The sequence below is a fragment of the Cupressus sempervirens genome, chromosome 3 (assembly GCF_028749045.1).
Source record: "Cupressus sempervirens isolate cs-2001-9-10 chromosome 3, ASM2874904v1, whole genome shotgun sequence".
Classification (NCBI taxonomy): domain Eukaryota; kingdom Viridiplantae; phylum Streptophyta; class Pinopsida; order Cupressales; family Cupressaceae; genus Cupressus; species Cupressus sempervirens.
In genome coordinates, this window is record NC_143120.1 from 306,535,036 (window position 1) to 306,557,346 (window position 22,311).

The following is a 22,311-nucleotide window of genomic DNA, read 5'->3' on the forward strand; positions in this document are numbered from 1 at the left end:
AATGGTGATGTCTTTTGGTGTCATTCTCAATGTTTTAATATGTTCAACTGATTGCCTTAAGGGAGCCTCTACTCACTTTGCATGATCCAAGTATGGATAAATAAGAAAAAATAATATTTGATTATACCCTTCTAGATGTGAGATCAAATCTCATAATGTATCCTTTACAAGTAAGTGGTAGCAACTTTTGGAATATACCAGTTGTTGCTCTTTATACAATTGTCTGATTCATGTCTTTCTCTAGATGTCAATGCTTATTATATTGATTAATCTTGTGCAATATGAAATTTTTCTAACGAAGGTTTTGAATTAATTGTATAAATAAGTTGTATCTTCAATAAATATCCCTCCCATTACTGATGTCATTAGTAATATTAAAACTGATAAAGTTTGTTGTTCTTTGCATCCCTGAATTTTTATGGTTATTATTGCATTTTGACTAGTTTGTTGATGATTTCCCTTCTTGATCATTGTAGACATGATTGTTTCTATCATTCATATTAATATAATTGTTTGATAACAAATAATTATATTAATATATATAAATATATATCTATTGTACATTATATTTTAGGTTTATATTTATAGGAATCAATATCTGATTTGGATATAGAAAAGTATATAAATAAATATGCGTATTAAATAATTAATGCTTGAAAGGGATAAACTAATATGCATAGCTACTACAAAGGTGAAGGAGCAGACATTCATATAAGTTTTTAATAGGAGCATACAATGGTCCAACATCTTCCAAGATACATTGAATTAGTTATTAAAGCACCCAAAATGAGTTTTAAAGCATTAATTCCTACCCAGATGATTAACAAATTAATTTTCACAAAATTTCTAAGTAGGCTCACCTCCATTGTACAACAAGTTTGCTTCTATTAATAAACTAAGAAGGATAAAAGAAATCTTTATCTTGTTTCAACCTTGGAATAAAGAAAGAGTTTGTAATGTTCAAATAAGAAATATGTTGAAATTTATTGGTCCTTTGAAATTTGAATAGAGGTAATATATAATTCTTTTGTTGGAATTGGTAAAATTAAGTTGAGAAAATGTGTATGTGGGGCTATTTTTCATTGAAGCAAAAGAAAATGATGCCTTCTAAAACTTTTCCTCTTATTTTAAAGAACCCTATGTTGCACTTTGTCATCATCCTTGAGTCACTGTGAAGGTTTTCTTTCCAATACTCCAAATTATTAATAGTTTTCTTTTTCATCAAACTTGACATATAGATATAATCACATAGAAAATAAAGTGTAACAGACAAGCTTCTTGTCTAACAGATGCTATGGCTAGCAAATGTACATTAAGGAGCATAGTCAAAATCAAAGGAAAATGAATTTTTATCTATACTGATAACACTTCAAATGACAATAATCTCAAGAAAAATGTACATTCTAAGATGTGGGACAATCAATATGAGCAAAATCAAGTCTAGAAAATTCCCTATCATACATGATAAAAAAGTTTTGCTACAAAATCTTACCAAGAATAGAGAAAATAGTAAGAGAAGAGACACCCTATAATGTCAGGCACTTGTCATTAACAACATTGATGAAATAGTTTAAAGGAGGAGAATTAAATATTGTGCCACCCTTGAAAATAATTGTAAGCTTTGGTAATTAGAGTCTGGAAATACTTGAGACACTGAATCATAGATCAAATTAGCTGTGTACAAGTCTTATTCTCAAATACAACAGTCATTCTGAATGTTGCAAGGATTACCTGGCATGTAGGCTCTACAATATAGGTCAAGGTGGTGCCAAAATCAATGATAGTTCTCCCATTTCCCTAAACATCAATACTCCAAACCTTGGGATGAATGGGAAGAAGAACCCCATCAACAAAAACTTTCTTTATCCCAATGTAGTAGAAGATCTCTATAAATATGTTCCTTAGAAAAGGAGAGTAGCTCATCAATTTCTTCAATGACTACCTCAATGGTGTCTGCCCCAATATAAATTAACTTTTGTGGGGGGAGAAATAGTGTAGTCCACCAAGTAGTAAGAAGTTTTATTCCAACAAGCTTACCAAGTTGTGAGGTGAATAAAATAAGCCCCTTCCCCAACCCCATCACATAATATATTCCAACAAATGCTTAACCTATAAAACTAGGTCCTCAGATTTTAATCCCATAGCTAAATGCCACATTGGGGATTCTGATACTCTCCCCTAAGCTTGTACTGAATGTTTTAGTCTCCATAGAGAAGATCCCAGTTCTATCAAGGAGATTTGCATAGATATGGTAAAACATGCATGAACTATGGGTCCTTGTGCAATTGCATGAGGAATTCAAGAGAGGAGAAACTAGTTGATAGACTGGTGTATAGTAATGTACTGGCGTAAAACTTGATGAATGCCCTACAAAGAAGGTTGATCCAGGATTTATATGGAATTTCCCTTTACAAGTAGATCACTAATAGGTAAGTATATTTATTAAATTAATAGGAGTTATATTGGCTTTTGTATATATTCTATATTAAATCCTAGGCTTGTATTTATTTGTACATAATAGATGGTGCATTTTATCAAATCAACTTGGTTGATTACCTTTTAACTTGAAGGAATCTATGCAGTAGGAAATGGGCCATTCACAATGTTTTAATTGAGGTTTGTGGAACTTTTCTAGAAGTGCTTCCTCTGTGCTAGGCAGTAAGTATTATGCAATTAATATGTAATTATTTTTTTCCTTTGTAGTTCTTCTCCTCTACTAAACTCTATGTTAAATTCAAGGAGTGCATGATGCTTGGTGTATATTGTAGGCCAAATGGTGATTCCTTGTTTCAAAGTATAATTTATTCAAAAGCTTGCTCTACCCAATTTATAGAAGAATTTTCTCTGCACTATTTAGTAACCATAATTTGTAGTTGATATGAGATTTATACTTTATAAGTTTATTGCCTTTCTTATATTATTGCCTATAATGAATTATTCTTAAGTATTTTATTGTCATCATAGATGCATTTTTCACATGAAGTCAACTACCTTATATCATAATAAATTGAACTCCATTTTAATAGGAATTTGATAATTTAGATGACCCATCAACTTCTCTGAAGTGTATACATTTGCACTGTCTTCGTAAGGTTTAAAATAGAAAAAGACAGAAATGGAAGCTCAAAGACCTCCAAAGCCTCTAGCAACTATGAGGTAAGTATTGAAAGCTTCACTAAAAGATTGAAGCACCTATCAAATTTGAATGCTTTTATTATCATATTTGAGAATCTGCAAAGTAGAGTTCACATAAAGCAACAAAATTAAAGCTTAAGAAATTAACAATCTCATATATATCTGGAAGTTACAATCTTTATAAATAATGTAAAGAAATGAAGTAAATCAGTTAACTCTCTTCTCTTGTTGAAAGAACTAACTGCTTCTCTTTTCACAAAAATAATTTGACAACTATGAATTAAGGCCAAAAAAATGTATGGAATGTTGTCGAAAGTTTATAGTTGTCAACTTATCATAATGGTAAGAAGATACTAATTAACCTTTACTAGGACCTCACAAGGATCACTAATAAGCCTTCTTAGGGTTTAGTCCAATACCCCACACTAGGATAATTCTTTACTTAATCGTCCTATTGTTTCCAAGGATATCTCTACCAATTTCCTACTTCAATATTCCACTTTAACAAGATGCAAGACTCAAAGCATCAAGATTCATTCAATTCAGCATGGACTTCACTAGTGTTGTAGTAGGATGGAGGAATCCCATACAAGTTTATTTGATTAGGTTCAAAGTGTTCTTTCTCACAAAATTCCATGGTTTCTTACCGATCTCCTCAAACCCTTATTTTAGGGCTAGTAGCCTTTTGCTCTAATTAGGCCTCCAAATTTTCCATTTTGAAAATATTTCAGAAAAAACTCAAGAAGATACCAATTAAGTTATGGTTTTAGAGAGCTTGAATATTTTCAAGATTTTAGTTCTTCAACCCCTCCGTACAACTCATTCCTATAAAATAGCCTACTTACAAGGGTTTTAAGACTTTACTTGTTGACGGAGCTTACAAAGATTCAAAAGGAACACAAAAAGATTCAAATCCTTCTTAGTTCTTGGAAACTATACCTTTATATATTTCTATACATATTCCAATCCTTAATTGGCACAAACCAATCAAACTACTCCTCTATCCAAACCGTATAACCATCAAGTCACCTTGTCAGGTATGCCTGAATCCACCTAGGCATCAATTCCAAAAATAGAAGATCATTTCATACTGACCCCAAGTTATGTATAGTTCCCTAATATATTCCTAAAGTTTGTTGTGTTACAACAATTAGAAATCAAATTAGAGAAATTTCTATGATAACTATTGATGCTGAGGAAGGGTGGTTGGTATTAAATACACAATAATAGTTGCAAACTTAAGAGACTTAGATACTTGTGCCTATTGACAACTTCAAATTCTTCAAGGAATTAACTTGTTTAAGTCTATAACAATATTCCTAGATGCTGACTTGGTTTCTTAAACACCCAATTAACTGGCACGGGGATCTTTAAGACTCTAAGACAATACCATACTTCTATAAATTTGGCTCAAATGCACAATACCCTACCTGTCAATCCTGCTACATGCTTGGAATGGGGATAACTTTGGTTTTCCTCAAAATGTTTGACAATCTAAAGACACTTCCTAATACCCTTTTTAAAGAGTTTTATAACATAGCAAATGATTTTATATGGTTATCATAGACCAATAGGACTATACATAACTATACCCCACATCTTTGCATGACAATTCATCAATTTTATAAGGGACATCACACCTGCTATCCTTATGTCTCCAAACTCACACCACAGTTGTGAGATGACTAAAAATGATCAAATTTAATAAATGATTGACCTCTTAGGCCCTACAATACCACAGTCCTTGTATCTTGACCCAAACCCAATTTTACTAGAGTTCCCTCAAACTCTTACCTCCACACACAAATTCAATATGTTATATGTTTTTCCAACATAGGATTCACTCCACATTCGGGCAGAATATTCCCTACTATATACATCTTTCAATTCCAATATATCTTCAACCTATGACCACTTCTGCACCCCACAAAACTACATATGCACTGTTAGTGATTTATAATACATGTTAACAATGTCATCCCATGAAGGTTAGGCCTCTACGTTCATGGGATGACCCTCATTCTACCTAATGTGTTACTACAACAACAAATTGAAATCAAGAGTAACTATTTTAAGTCAAGACTGGTATGACAGCAAGCCTACAATGTTATGAAACATATCAATAAAACATAGTAGTTCATGCATAAAACCTTGTCAAAGTCTTTCAAATACAAACCAATTGATTGGAGATCCAAAGTAATGGAAATAAATTGCAAAGAATAGAGTTTTCTTATTGATGTCTTTCTCCTCTGTCCATACACCTAACTATCTCTCTTATAATAGAGACTCAAAACAAAAATATAGAAATGCCTAAAACTAACTCAAAACCAATACAACTATCATCGGTTAGTTGAATGGTTTGGTTTTAAAACAGAACAAACTCAAACTAATGTCGACATATATTTTATGGAATCCCTTTAAATAAAGAGACCATTAACTAAATTTTGATCTTTTATGATCACTAACATTCCTAGACTCTAAACACTCCAATGTTATTTGTGCTTGGACAAAGACAATCTATTAGAATTTCATTTAGTCCTATTAAGGACATTACAAATATTTGAATCATCATATTAGTCTAATTCTTATAACTTGCCAATTAATTCCCTAATTTCCTCTAGCTATCTTTGTGGTCTTCATAAGCTACACCATTGGCTTGGTTGTGTGTGGGGCTCCTGCACCAACTACTCTACCTAGGCTAGTGAACTAGCCAAGAAGAAAAATTTAATTTACAACTACCAAAACATAAAATGGGAACTTAATTAATGCACTAAGAAATTACTTGGAATGATTCATGAAATAATTTGCTTTATTAGTCAATATTTCATACACTAGGAACTCCAACCCCTCAAAATGATTTCAAATGAGCTTATATAACACTATTGTCCAAGTACCAACTTTCTTCATTGATCCCCAACCATTTCTTGGTGACTTTCTAATATTGTTGTGAAAGTTGTCATTGACAATTTTTGTATTTTTTTCACTTTGATGACTTGGAAAGCCATGATCACTCCTAAAGGGCCAAGTTTGGTTTCAATAACATATCTAACTATTTTGAGACCCCTCCTACTGAGATTTTAAATGAGCAAACTAGAACTTTTATGTTGAAAAAATACCAGATCTGAAGAATGCCAATTATTTTGTTTCTTTTTGGGATCATATTGATAATATAACATATGTTTTAAATTTTTTAAAGAGAGATAAGAAATTTGTGTTTAATATTATTCAAAGTGCATTATAGGAAACACATAAAAAACCAAGTGCTTTGGGAAAGAATAACTCAATTGTAGTGAAGAATGGGTCAGTTGCATCTTTAAAAAATGGTAAAGAAGAATCAAGTGAGGACGAGTCTTCTGATGAGGTACTCCATGGTCAAGCCAAGTCTTCAGTACATAATAAAGCAACTGAATTTCATAAATTTTTTTTTTGATAGTTGATTTGTTTAAATATTGCCCATCAAAAATTACTTAGTACATCTCATCTTTTTTCTGCACAAGAGCTTGCAATTCTAAAGAATCTGATAGTGAAGAATCTAAAGAAGATATTGTACCAAAGGTATATTTGGTGCTCTTTTTTAAGTGAAAATGTGATTGGAAATTTTGTATATTGTCATATTTCACATGCAGAAAGGTCAAATTGTAAATAGAGGTGAAGTTGTATGGATTTAAGTTTCTTCTTCATTATTTATAATGCTCTCGATTCCTCCTTTGTAGATGTAAAAATACTTGTTTATTTTCACCTTTCCAAATACCCTTTACCAGGTTCTTGAAGATTACAAAATATCTTGGGCTAACCCCACTCTAGCACGTCCTAACTCCTACTTGGTTCACGAACCAAACTCCTTTCCTTTTATTCCAATTTTTGTCTTTACTACTATGGCAAAGCAAGGGGTGTTTTTCACCTTGAGGGTCTTCAAAAACTCCTTCTCTCCAACCATCATCACATTAGATGCATGTTGGATATCCTCCCTATCTTCTAGCAGTGGTCTCATGTTGTATTCCTTCCCATTTTTTGAGATGATGTAAACATTGCTCCTTCCATCATGCTTAGAATTGACATCAAATTTCCAAGGCCTGCCTAACAATAGGTGACAAGCATCCATTTATGCAACATCATAGACAATCTTGTCTTTGTACTCCCCTATTTGAAATTGAACATGAACTTGTTCAATTACTATGATCTATTGCTCCTTATTTATCCATGAAACCTTATAAGGGTTAGGATGAGGCAACTTCTTCAATCCAAGCTTCTCTACCATTTCTACTATGGCTATATTATCAGTTGAGCTAGAATCTACAATAACTTTGTAGACCTTACCTTTTACCTTGCAAAGAGTTCTAAATAATGTCTTTCTTTACGGAGGTTCTTACTCTATGACAATCTTCAGTAGGGTTCTATTGAACATTAGAGACTCTCTTCTCTCTAGATCAGCATTTCATCTTTCCACTTGGTCACTTTGTGCATCCTCTTGAGCCAAATGGACTCTCCTATTCCCTTCTTGGTTGTTGGTACCCATTTTCTCAAGTGCTTGTATGTAGCAAGTGCAATATATAGAGGTAGAGTTATGGAAGGTCAACTAAGTATTTGTTTCTTTTTTTTTATATATTTCTTTATCTCTTTATTAATCTATCTCTCTATCTATACCTCTTTATATTTGTCTCACTTTAATATTCATTTCTATATGTGTCTTCCTTTTACTACTCCATTTGTAGGTTGCAAACAAATCATCCTTCTTCCACCAATGAGTCATTTCATTCAAGAGAGACCATGGTTAACGATATCAACACACAAAAAAATAGGAGACAATTGCTAGACTGTGGTCTAACTTAAAAAGAAAAGGTGATGGAAAATTTTATTGTCCTTGCAAAAATTGTAAGGGCTTAAAGACTCAAAGATATCTAATCAAAACAGCTGAGGAACATTGTAGGCAACATGGTCACATTGAAAGGGGAAACAAATATCATCCATTGATATGTATTTTAATAATTTATAAATTACATAAGACATGATTTGATGATGACATCATGGTTATGGCTAATATAAGGTCATCATTTTCATATAGGTCAATGTCCTTGAGTTTCACATTATGGACCATGACAATTCAGAGAGTGTGAATTTCCAAATGAGGGAACATGGAGGTGTGAATATTGAAGTAGAAGGTAATGATACCATGGAAGAAGACCACAATGATGAAGATCACGATGATCAAGATAATCACAATGATCAAGATGATGATGATGATGATGTTAACGTAGAGCTTGATGTACCTATACTTGAGAAGGCACACGAGTCCCTCTATAAAGGCTCCAAAATAACTCTTCTTGCCACTATATTGTTGTTGGTGAACATGAAGGTTATGAATGGTTTATCCAATGTAGCAATGACACATATGTTAAGGTATGTCATCTTCTTTCATTATTTTACTCATAGTTCCCTTACAATTAACATTGGGTTCGTGTAGAAATTAATATTCTTGAAATTAACAAATTATATTTTTGGTCATAGGTTGATAGGTGAGAGTTTGTTACCCCCATCAAACATTCTACCTCGCTTGTACTGAGAATTATCTACCATCATGAAAGATATTGGAATGGAGTATCAAACAATACATACATGTCTGAATAATCATATTATATATCATAAATAGCATGAATTTGCAACACAATGCCCTATTTTTCATACTAGTAGATATCAATCAGATTGATTAACAAAAAAGGTGCCTCGCAAGGTTCTTCAACATATTCCCACTATTCCACGTCTGCAATGATTATTCAGGTGCAATAGCTTGGCACAATTTATGGATTACCATGCATGCAATAGAAATCAAGATGACATTATGTGAATGCCTACAAATGGTTCAGCATTTAAGGAAATAGAGGAAAAATAACCACACTTTAAAGAAGAACCTTGTAATCTCAAGCTTTCATTAGCAGCAGATGGTGTCAATCCTTTTGGAGAGCTAAGATCTACTTACTCGGTGTGACCTGTTTTTGTTATCAACAATAACATACCTCCTTGGTTGTCCATAAAGAGAGAGCACATAATGCTGACACTAATTGTTCCAGGTATTTTTTGATTTAATGGTCATCTAAATTAATTTATTATTACTAATCCATCCAAATGGTCATAATAATTATGTAATATTTGTGTTCATTCAACTAGGTAAGTACCAAGTTAAAGATATCAATGTATATATTGAACCCCTTATCGACGAGTTGATGGTGTCATGGAATGGGATTACTATGTATGACATCTGTAGACCAATAGGACAAAGAAAATTTTAATTTCATGCAATGATCGTATGGACAATACATGATGCCCCTAGGCTAACGCATTTTGTGGTATGTTCTCTTCTTAACACCTATTTTTTGGTATGTTATACTGACAACACAAAGTTAACACATTTAATCCAATTATACACGATCTTGTAAGTCTTCAAACAAAGGGAAAATTTGCATGTCCAGTTTGTGGTCCAAAGACAAAATCTCGTCATTCAAAAATTTTAAGAAAGAAAGTGTTTGATGAGAATAGACACATTCTGCATAGAAATTATAAGTACCAAATTACCGAAAAATATCTTTTCAATGGAAAAAAAGAGACTTCATCAAAGCCACAGAGAATGACACCTCACCTATGGAAGTTGGTATACAATAAAATAAATCATCAAGGTAATGGCATTACATCTGATGGTTTTTGTTTCAAATTTATATTTTGATATTGTGTTTTGTTTACTGATGATGTAATTGATGCTTTTGAAGGTCCTCAAGGCATCAATGACCAACTTCCAAAAAGACTAAAACTTTATCCTAGGAAATTTACTAGGTTGTTGTACTACGAGCAACTCCCAATTGTGCATTTGTTTGATCCTATGCATATTGGAAAGAATGTAATAGAGACATTATGGAAAATCTTGGATGGAAGGCATGACAAAGACCAAATTGTCAAAACTTGTAATGACATTGAAGAATCCAACCATGCAATGAAAAATGGCATTCAATCAAATAACAATGGAGACCAGATTGATACAAGTGCCCTTAGTTGGTTATTGTTAGAGTAGTAGAGCAATGCTATAAAAGAAGTCATAAAAAAAATACGATTTCCCATAGGATTTGTTGTGCACATAAACAATCTCATAACAAAGAAAAGTGAATTTGGGCCAAAGTTAAAAACACATGATTGGCATACATTTATTAAGGTAATTCATGTTATTTTGTATTCACTATATATTTGTATACTACATGTAGTTTTAATTGCATTCTTTTATAAAATATTGACAAGATCATTTTACAAATATTGCAATATGTTCTACCTCTATCTCTCCCACGCCACTTTGCCAATAATGTCAAACAGGTTATATATGATCTTGGAAAATACATGAGGTGGTTGTCATCTAAGAAAATCAATAAAGAAGATATAAAATATTTGAAGAGAAAAATTCATCTTCTTATGTGTGAAATGCAAAAGTGTCTACCTCCAAGTTTCCTCAATGCACAAAAACACTACCTCATACATCAAGTTGAGGAGATTGAATTGTGTGGACCTATACCAACCAGGTCAATGTGGATGGTTGAGAGGCACTTGAAATTTTTGAAAGGCTTGTTTCGATAGAGAGCACATCTTGAGGGTTCTATGGTGGAGGGATATATGGTATACCAGACCATGGTGTACATTAGTGAATATCTTCCTAAATTTGCAGCAAAGATCCATGTAGATCATATTTGGAATCCCAACTCAATTAACAAATTCAAAGGGGAGTACTTGATGGGAAAAGGTAGATCAAGGAAAGTGAGAGGTAAATCTAAGATGTTATTGTAGTTAATTAATTCTTATAAATCTTCAATATAATTTATTTATAATTGGTGTATTTTTTTTTATACAGGTGGTCGAGAGTGGGATGCAATACATTTTATATTGCAAACAATCTTGATTGGATGATAGTATGGATTGATTGATGTCAACAAAATGGTTGCTAATTAACATGGGAAGGTGTTGCTTCATTGGTTATAGAAGCTCATCATAATGTAGATTCCAATGTTACGCCAATGGTAGTTGATCTAGTAAAGGGTTTAAGAGGTGGAGAGGTATGTAGAAATTTATTAATAATCATAACTCAACGTATGTTTCGTATCAACTCATGATGATAATAATTTACACATGCTTCAAAAATTGTAGGTCAAGCACCACAAAGCTATGTACTATCATGGCCACAAACTTTGCATAAAAAAGTTGGATGACACAAAGAAAACTTGTGATTCTGGGATAACTACAGTTTTTGAGGTCACCAATATATCATCTAGAAATGACTTACATCCTCAACAATCTCAAAATCAATACTATGGCATCTTGGATGATATAATTGAGTGTGACTTTAACTCCTTTAGAGTAGTTCTATTCGCCATCAAATGGTACAAGTTACGACTAAATCAAAATGATCCAAATAGAACAGTTATTCAACATGATAATGGATTTACAATAATTAATACAAGGTCATTTAAGCCAATTGGAGATGATTCCTATGTTCTTCCAAGCAAATGTGAGAAAATGTTTCACTTATAGGTTCCACATAAACAAGGTTGGTCATTTGTTGTTAGACATGATCCAAGAGGAAGGCCGATAAAGTATAATGTTATGGAAGAAGAAGATATTGAAGATGATGAAGAAGTAGATGATGGTGATGACGATGATGGTGGTGATGATGATGATGATGATGATGATGATGATGATGATGATGATGATGATGATGATGATGATGGTGATGGTGATAATGGTGATGATGTGGTGATGATGGCGATGATGATGATGATGGTGATGGTGATGATGGCAATGATGATGGTGATGATGGCGATGACGATGATGATGATGATGATGATAATCAATGACTACAGACATCATCACCCCTTCTGTTGACAATCTTACATTCCATATATAAGGTAAATTTGTTCATGTTTACGATATTTCATATTGTTCATGTTGTCTTCTAAGTTATTTGTAGCATACGTGTATCATGTAATTTTTAGCTAACTTAAGATAAATGATTAACATATGTAGGAAATATGATTACATATTTATTGTGTTCAATTCTAATGATTACAACATATGTTATTTATAATTACCATTTTTTATATTGTGTCTAATTATCACCCTTTTTGCAAATATTCAATTGACTATAGACATCGTCACCCCTTCTATTGACAATCTTGCATTACATATATAAGGTAAATTGTTCATGTTTACGATGTTGCATATTGTTCATGTTGTCTTTTAAGTTATTTGTAGCATACATGTATCATGTAATTTTTAGCTAACTTAAGATAAATGATTGACATGTGTAGGAAATATGATTACATATTTATTGTGTTCAATTCTAATGATTACAACATATGTTATTTATAATTACCATTGTTTATATTGTGTCTGATTAACACCCTTTTTGCAAATAGTCAATTGACTACAGACATCATCACCCCTTCTATTGACGATCTTGCATTCCATATATATGGTAAATTTGTTCATATTTATGATGTTACATATTTTTCATGTTATCTTCTAAGTTATTTGTAGCATATGTGTATCATGTAATTTTTAGCTAACTTAAGATAAATAATTAACATATGCTGAAAATTTGACCCCTTTGGCGTGGATCATGCACAGTGACATGGATCAGCAGGTATAAGTCAATAAATAGAAATAATTTTCTTATTATCTTCTTGTTTATCATTGACCACATAAGTTATAAATAGACATATTATATAATCATATAATGTATATATAGACAAATAAGGTCCGTATAGAAATATAATTGTATAATCACTTTCAACTTACTACATTTTATATCTCTCATGTATAGACAAGGAAGAACTGCACGTATGAGTCACAACTTGATTATTCTATAAATATTATTTAAATATTATCAAATTTTTATTTGATGGATTGTAGGTGCCACCAAATAGGTACTTGTCAGATCTATCTACATCGAATGAGGAAAATGAGGAAATGGTAGATGAAAGCTCTACATGTAGTATGGCTAAAATAGGGAGATCAACTAGAGGTCAAAAGATTAGAAAAAAATTTGATAAACGCATGCAATTTTTCCTTGCTAATGGGGGGTCATGTTCTTATGATGATGAGACCAAAGGTGACATCAAGGTGCCCTTTTGATACACACACATTGAGAAAGAATGGGCACCCAATAAGCTACCTCCAATTAACACAAATTTTTGTGTTAATGAGAGGATATATTGCATTGTTCCATCCTCATTACATGGTTTGGGCCTATTTTCCATGGATGGGATAAAGGTATGTTATAAAAAAGTTGTCAAATTGTTCAAGTATGTCGGTCCATGTTACAATTACAGTGATTAGATGTGGATTGTTTGATATATAAAAAGTATGTATAGGTATGCACTATCAGCTAATTATATACAATGGAAAGAAAATGATCAAAGTAAAAGATTTGATATGTACATTGATGGAGACCAAAAGAAATAGGTAATATTGCAGGTTTTATAAATAGTATGTGACCTTCCTCAACTAGTAAGCAACCCAATTGCATATTTGAGGCGCGTGAGGGGAATGAAGTTTTTGTTTGTGAAAAAAATTCAATAAGTGCAGGGGAAGAACTACTAATAGATTACCATTTAAATTGCATAGATACAAACAAAGTTACTATCATGAGTGTTGTAAGTACTATATACCATTTTGTTAATAAGTTTTTTTTTTGTTGTCTATTGCTTTCAGTTAGCTAAAGTTTTTATGTTTAATCTTTGTGACAAGACGATATGGATTTGACAGATGATAGAGGCCACGAGGATGCTACTCCCACCCATTCTTCAGCAACGGTAAACCTTATTGAAATTGTACAAATTAGATAGTTGAAAAATGTTATATTATTACATTATTTTATTTATGTTTTTTGAGTTTTTTATGATAGTTTTACTGATATTCCTCTCATAATTGGATGTTTAGGATAAGGGAAAAGCACCTGCAGTAAGTACAAAGCCACCAGCTACCCTTTCTGATGACGGTATTACAGAAACTCCCAATGTAACAATAGTGTTGAAGAAAAAAATTTACAAAATTAATTTAGAAAGAATGAGAACTTTGGATGAAGCAAATATTCCATCCAAGGAGATGATGAAGAGGCTATCTAATTTGAGAGCGAAAGCTCATTGTTATGAAGTAAGCAGTAATGAATCTTTACTTATAAGAAAAGTTCAATAAAGATTTATATTTTATAATCTTTTATGTTGTGAAGTAAAATATGTAATATGTGTTCTTGTTACAGGATTTTTTGGCAACTAATCCTTAACCTAGTCAAGGACAACGCAGTGAGGCGAGTAGTAGCAGAGCTCCGACTGCCATTGGTAAAATAATCTTTCAGTTGACAAGTTACAAGGAATTTTTTATCTCGAACATTCAAAAACTTCTTAAGTTAACTCTTACTTTTATTATTTCAAAATGTCTTTGCTAATAGTATATTGTTCAGTTCATCAAGTGGAAGAGACTCCTAGGAGGTCAACAAATGTCCATACGAGATTACCGACTGCAATATTGACAACAAGGGGATGTCCAACTGGTAAATCCTTATTTTGTTATACTTGGTTTTGTGTTAATTATGAGTTGATAATTTGTACTTTTATCTTGGGTGCATCACATAGTGGATTTTTTTTTGTGGTAGGAGATGCACTATCTGCTATGCCAGATGCAGATCATAGTGCAAGTATTGGTGATAATTCACCATCACTTCCTAGAGCTACTCGTGTTTCTAGTACAGGAACTATGCAAACGTCATTGTTGATTGACAATGATGAATCGATGCCTTTAAAATGTCCTAAGATTCCAAGTACTTTAAATAATTATTTTTTATATTGTAATATGCATTTACCTATTCATAAGAAGCTTTGGATTGATTATCCCATGACATTTTTTGTAGGAAACGATAAATTTTATAGGAAGCTTTATGACCTCACACTGCAAATATTTGGGCATACGTACAAGGTGGAACATCATAAGTGAACTAATTTTATCCCACTATTTTTTTTTCATATCATTAATTGGTGCAACATTTTTCCTTTCATTCAGGTCTTTTCTTTTACTAGCTATATCTTAAAAAATTATGTTTTTTCTTAAAAGGTGGAACTTTCAAGATCAAAAATTAAAAGATCTGCTTATCAAAGATGTAGAGCATGAGTTTGGTAATAATATTTTTTATCATAAGAAAATGTTACAAAAAGATTGCAAACATCTTAAGGTTGTGAGGGACTCATATAAAAAGAGTCTCATCTTAAACTCGAAGTACGAGCATCCTCCCTTTATTACAGTTAGGGAATGGAATGAGTTCATTTTGAATGCAAAGGAGAAAGGGGATGATCAAAGAGAAATTACACCAACAAGTGTTAGAAGGTATGCAATAGTATTAACTACTAGTACATTAATGTAATAATGCACTAATTATTACTAATCTATATATCTATATCATCTAAAATATTTCAAACTTTTCATAGGTTGCAGGACACATCAAAGGCAACAAAGGCCAGGCTGGAAAAGGTTGGGCAGCACAAACTTGGCTCTGGGGGATATTCTAAAATCAAAGCACAAGTTGTAAGTAGCAATAAATGAATTGTAGAGAAAAAGTATTTATAAAATGCAAATAATTTTTTTAATTAATAAAAAAATGTAGGGCACTGATTTTAATCTGGAGGCCACAAAAAAACACAAAAAGATTGCCTTCAAGCAAGGCTATGCAACTGTGGCTAAATGCCTACGACAAGCTTCCATTGTCCCAACTGAACAGTCTCCTACATCATGTGCACAGGTAAATATGCCAAAAGATATATTGGAAATTGAATACTCAAGCAACAATTTATTTGATAATAATGTGTATGACATTACAATGCAACCTGTTAATCGTGACACAGATCATACACTACATCATGAAGCCCCTAATGTGCATCGTACTATCCATGGAGGTGGTCATTTTCTATTTAAAACTAATTATGTAATTATTAATACAATTTAACATATTTGATTTAACTTGGGTGTAACCTTTTTGTGTATATTTTAGAGGATATAGAATCATGTTGTGTTGAACAAGTGTCGGAGGATGTTCAGACTGATCAGCAGGTAGCTCATGTTGCACATTCAGGTAAAGAAAATCTATATTTTGTTCTTTGAAATTAATTTTTTGATTTATAGTTCCTTTACTTAAATAAAAACTCGTAATTCACTAATATAAAATGGTGTGAATTTAACTCATGAAATACTTGTTATTGCAGTGGACCCCCCTTTGGTGCAATGGCCTCATGATGTTCCTGAATGGATGAGGAGGAGACATGTGCTAGAACCAGTAGAGGAGGGGGATGATGAGGCCATTGATATTCCTCTTATAAATTTCATGAAAAAAAAAATAGCAAGAAAGCCAAAAAGAAATGATTATTGTGTGTTAATGAATTTTATGTGTTAATGACTTATTCATGAATGTTGGGTGTTAATGAATATTGTGTTAATGAATTATTCATGAATGACTTACTCTTGAATGTTGCATGTTAATGAATTTTGTGTTATGAATTGTTCATGAATGTTGTGTGTTAATGAATTTTATGTATTAATGAATGTTATCATGTGATTATAATGATTGAATGTTATATTTCAAAAATAGATGAATGAATGAATGTTATTAAATGTTAATGGGGAATTTAGAGTGATGTTGGAGTGGTGGGGAAGGGGCCAAATGAGCTTCCACCTTCATGTGGTTGGCCTTGTTTAGTAGAGAATATTAAACTATTCTTGAAACCAAGTGAAGCTCAAACTTTAAAGATAAGCTTATAGTTAATAGTGACAATCAATTAGCAAGTCCAAATGAAGTTCTTCATTATAGGTACCTTTTTAGTTTATAAAGCACAATGTCATGTTTTAATATTGTGTAGTTTTTTCTTAAGTCAACGTATTCTTTTACTATAAGGATAGAATTTATGACCATTTTAGTAACTATTCTAACATCGCTTTATGACAAATCCTATTTTGGCAAAGATGGTCATAAGTGGTGTTGTCTATTCCTTGGGAGATTGGATTGCACAGGTCTATATCTCAAAATCATTTGCATGTGGTAGAAATGCATACTTACAACCATTTCATTCTACATTTAAAAACATTGATGACAATCTAGACACAAAATAATGCTAAGTATGGAGATAAGTATTCATAAAAATGATGGTGAGAAAGTGAGTATTTTGGGTGAGTGGTACTCTCTGATCACATGTTTTCTACTTCTTCAAAGATTGGATTTTTATACTATTATGGTCTAATTGGTACTTTTTTGTGTCTGTAGGATGGAGAAAGTAGACATTAAGTCTATAAGTAGCTAGTTCAAGATTGTAGATACAGTGTTGTGTGTGTCTAGAGCCATTTCCATGAGCTTCCTGCGTGGTCTTGCTATAAGCTAGCTTTGTCCTTCATCAGACCCTCCCTTAGAAAACATCAATTCCCTAACTTTCTACATGAGGGGAATCTAGACAAAACTATCACCAAATGCATTTACTTCTTAACAGTTGTGGCAATCATGTCATCTACCATGATTGTACAGGTGGAAGCTAAGATCAATTATTATTATGTTTCATGATTAATTAAGTTGAGAAGCTCACAATTCACAGATATGTTGTACACTCTTCCCTTGGTTCTATTTGATTTTTTCATCCTCTTTTCCTAGGTTTTACTCCTTTCTTACTATAATAGAAACATTGGTCTCATTCTTGAAGCTCTTTGCTTATATAGTAGTTGTAACTTTGAAGTTTGGGGTATCTAATGAGAGAAGGTTTAAACATCACATACTAAGACTTGTTTTCTAAACTAATTATTTTCCACACTCAATTTTCATATTAATGTGAGATGTTTTTAAATGACCATCTAAGAACTGTACAATATCTGATTTAAAAAACCCTACATGTTTGAAATGTGGTGCTCTTTCTAATACATTTGTTGTCAATGCATTCCAAGCAAAGGCTGGTCATGATAAAGATTTTAATGAAGCATTACAAGCTCTTAGGGGAATCCAATGTGATGTTTCATATGAAACAATTGAAATCCTAGTGTGTATCTTTGTCTATTCTAGAAATATATATATTTTTCATTCATCGATATCAACTACGTCAACTTCCAATTTCAATTTAAGCTGAAATTTGAGTAAAACTTTGGAGCTAATTAGTTCCAATGAAGATGTTTAAAAAAATAGTTTATTTTTGTTGATATTAGGTTATCAATCTATTGAACATATTAAACAGGAATATATAGAGGAGTTGGAAAAATTTCCCAAGACCAAAATACTTGATTTGTTTCACATAAACTATGCTCATGCTATCATTGTAAGCAATATACTCAATGATTTGTTGGTTCTCCATAATTTATCTACTCATCCACAGTTCCTTCCAATAATCCATTCATCATTTACAACTTCATAATATATAATGTACTTGATGAAATTTTGTTTATTGAATCTTCATTATTTATCCAGTCATCCTTTACAACTTAACAATTGTATTTTCTATATCAGGTTGGTGTTGGCCTAGTGATATGGCAACAAATTGGTGGATTCCATGGTGTTATATTTTATGCCAATGCAATCTTTAAGGCTGCTGGTGAGAAGCTACATTAGGATATTAGATGTTTCTCTTTCATTTCTACTGATATAAATGTGTTCTTTTCTATTTCAGATGTAATATAATTGTTTTGATTAGATAAAGTGGGATAGGGTTCAAACCCATACAATAAAGAGACAACAAGATCATAAAAAGTAATATCAAGTTGAAACTACAACCAGAAGGAATTCATAAGAGGTCAAAAGACTTTTGGACTTTAATGTAATATAATTAATTTGGACTTTGTTGTAGGCTATTCTTCGGGTCAAACAGTATCAATTGCAATTGCTATAGTTCAGGTGCCAACAATGGTCAATTCTAGATAAGAATATATTATTTAGTTCCTCTCAATGATCAAACATGTTTGTCTTACTTATTAATTAGAAATTGGTGCTTGGCAGGTGCCAATGACCGCAATAGGTGCATTTTTTATGGACAAATTTGGTAGGAGACTGCTTCTAATGGTATGAGTTAGGTCCTGAATATAGACTATTATAAGGACATTTATTGTGTATTGATTTGAACAATAATAAAGAAAAATTTCTTCAAATTGTTGCAGGAGGAATGAGTATTAGTTGCCTTATTGTTGGATTGTCATTCTACATACTAGCAGTTACACTTTCCTGTCATTATAACACTTTATGCCACTAACTCAATTTAATGGGATTTAATTTCATTTACCTAATGCTCATGCAAAAGAAAGTAGCCATTTCTCTTGTTAAATCATCTAAGACTATAAAAGAAATGCCATTTTTGTGTCAATGTGTTTTAAAATGGAACTATTATTGACAAGAATATATTTTCTATTTGATAATTGAGTTCTAATGTTACTTTAGTCCACAAGTTGGCAGCCAATTTTTCAACATAATTACCAAGTACATAAATTACAGAAAATGACAATTAGATAGAACATCAAAATTATGATGCTTATTTTGAATTATTTTGATCTACCTTGTTCTATAGGAACACTCTACACAATCTATTTTATAGTTGATTGGGAGTTGGCTAGCTCTGATTGGTCTATTGGTGAGTATTATATCATTAACAAGGCAATCTTTTATTTAGATCTCAATAATTCAGTATCCATTTCTAATAAAAATTGTTGTTTATAACATCTTCTTGTAATTATGTTGTATGTCATGCCTGACCCTACTTCTTCCTGTTTCTCTTTATTCACTTTAGATGTTGTTTTCACACAAGTTCTGTGGCTGGGAGATTTTATATTTTGAACACTATTTTGTTATATCAAATAGGTTAGTTTTGGTTTTATGAGATACATTTTTACATGGATACTGCTTTTATGTTTCAATTGGACTGTATTCAGGTTTACAGCTGTTCAGTTTTAGTTGTAGTGTGGATTTTGAAATGCATCACTTGACTTCTGAACTAAATCAGTTATTGTCTAGTATTGATGTTTTCATGGAATTCTGTTAAAAAGATGTTGTAAAACTCTTTTGTGTTTATGTAACTGAGTATATGTTTTCGTAGATATTAAGCTTTATCTTATTGATGAAAAAACAAACATATATGGTACTTGTATGACAAATGCATTCTGAAATTATTAGGAATTTCTCAAATATATTGCTATCTTTATCATTTTTGAGAAATTCATTTCATGCATTTTTAAGTTCTTGACTTGTGAATATATATGGATATAGGGATATTTTGATCAATCACACACTCAATTCATATAACCATAGGTGTGAAATAATGGCGCATATATTTACATGGTTTCTAGTGTGGAGTAATGGTTTCGGAGTTTTCAATGTTTAATGTTATGGCAATTATCTATTAAGGTGATTGTGTTATGCTACATATTTATTTTTGAATAAAGCCCATCAACCCTAAAACCCTAGAGGGTTTCGTATGCTTTGAAAAGGTAAAAGATGTTTATTGTTTCATGGTCAATTTGGTGGAGGCTCAAAGGGAAGCCGTATGCACGACTCAAAGGGAGTTGCAGTTTTATTAATTGCTCCTTTATTGAGGCTTTATTATCCTTGAAAGAAAGTTGGCCATTGCTGTTTGAAAATGGATCTCGATGGTAATGACCAGTATTTGGGCCTTTTTCCTCTATTTTGAGTAACACCTATGTGTTGTTGTTGGGTTTCTGGCAAGATATGGGGTTTCTGTTGGAAGGATTTTCTTGCTTATGTAATTGAGCAAAAGGGAACTTAGTGGAAGTTTTCTTGCGGTTGGAAATTTGGTTTCTGTTGTTTTGTATTGTGGAGATTTTGTTTTGATTGGGGCTTTGGAGTCGAGTAGTATTTTGGAGCTCTAAGTTGAATGTTTTTCTTCATCTGCTAAGTTTTGAGGTAGGGGGCCTCTCTCTTAAACCCTATCTTATTCATGTTATATTAGAATTTTGGAGTTGATGTATGTTAAATTTGTTTGTGTGAGGTTATATATCAACACCCAGGTATGGTCGTAAGCAGGGTTCAATAGTGAAGCTGTCGAGTCATGCTTATTTGCATACCTGGATGTGGAAATTTGGAAACATTAATTGCAAAATAATGTGGTTTAAGCTGTGGGCATATGCACTGAGTTGTGGTGCCAAAAAGGTGACAAGCCTTTTTTTTTCAATTTTTCAATAGCGCGCACGCGCTATTGTGCATACGCACTATAGCGCATACACACTATGGTTCGAGTTACCCAAACCATAGTGCATACGCGCTATAGTGCGTACGCACAATAGCGCGTACGCACAATAGCGCGTACGCGCTATTAAAAAGCAAATTTTTTTATAAATGATGGGCTTCACACCCGCGGCCCATCATATTAACAGTGATTTTTACTGTTTATAAGGGCAGCGCACACGCAAGTTGGAAAACAATTCATTTTCAACATCCCTTGCCAATATGCCTCCTCACCGACAAAATCCAAGATCACCAACATGCCGACGCCGACGCCATATGTAATCTAAACTTGACTTTGCATTATTTTATATGTTTTTCATATTGTTTTATAGGGTTTTTACAATTTTTATTTAGATTTGTTTATTCATTTGGATTTCAATTGATTCTTTATCAGGAAATGTCCATAATCAACTGGCAAATCCCATCCCCTACTCTCTACTCTCTCTCTCTCCCAACCCCTACTCTCTCACACACTCTCTCCCATCCCCTACTCTCACTCTCTCTCTCCCATCCCATTCTCTCTCTCTACCACCTCCTACTCTCTCTCACACTCTCTCCCATCCCCTACTCTCTCTTACACACACTCCCATCCGCCCCTCTCTCCCATCCGCTACTCTCTCTCTCTCTCCCTTCTCCCACCACCTACTATCTCTCTCTCTCAAGTTCTCTCTCTCCCTCTCTACTCTCTCTCTCCTATCCCCTACTCTTACTCTCTCTCTCTCCAATCCCCAACTCTCTCACACTCTCTCCCATCCCCAACTCTCTCTCGCACTCTCTCTCATCCTGTCACTCTGTCTCTCTCATCTCGTACTCTCTCTCTCTGCCACCTCCTACTCTCTCTCACACTCTTTCCCATCTTTTCACTCTGTCTCTCCCATCTCGTACTCTCTCTTTGCCATCCCCTACTCTTTCTC

General features: G+C 32.7%; 1 pseudogene; it reads right to left on the reverse strand.

Annotated features, from left to right (window-relative positions):
• Positions 1-1,403: 1,403 nt before the first annotated feature.
• LOC149566195 (aspartyl protease family protein 2-like) lies at positions 1,404-2,530 on the reverse strand (annotated as a pseudogene).
• Positions 2,531-22,311: the final 19,781 nt, after the last annotated feature.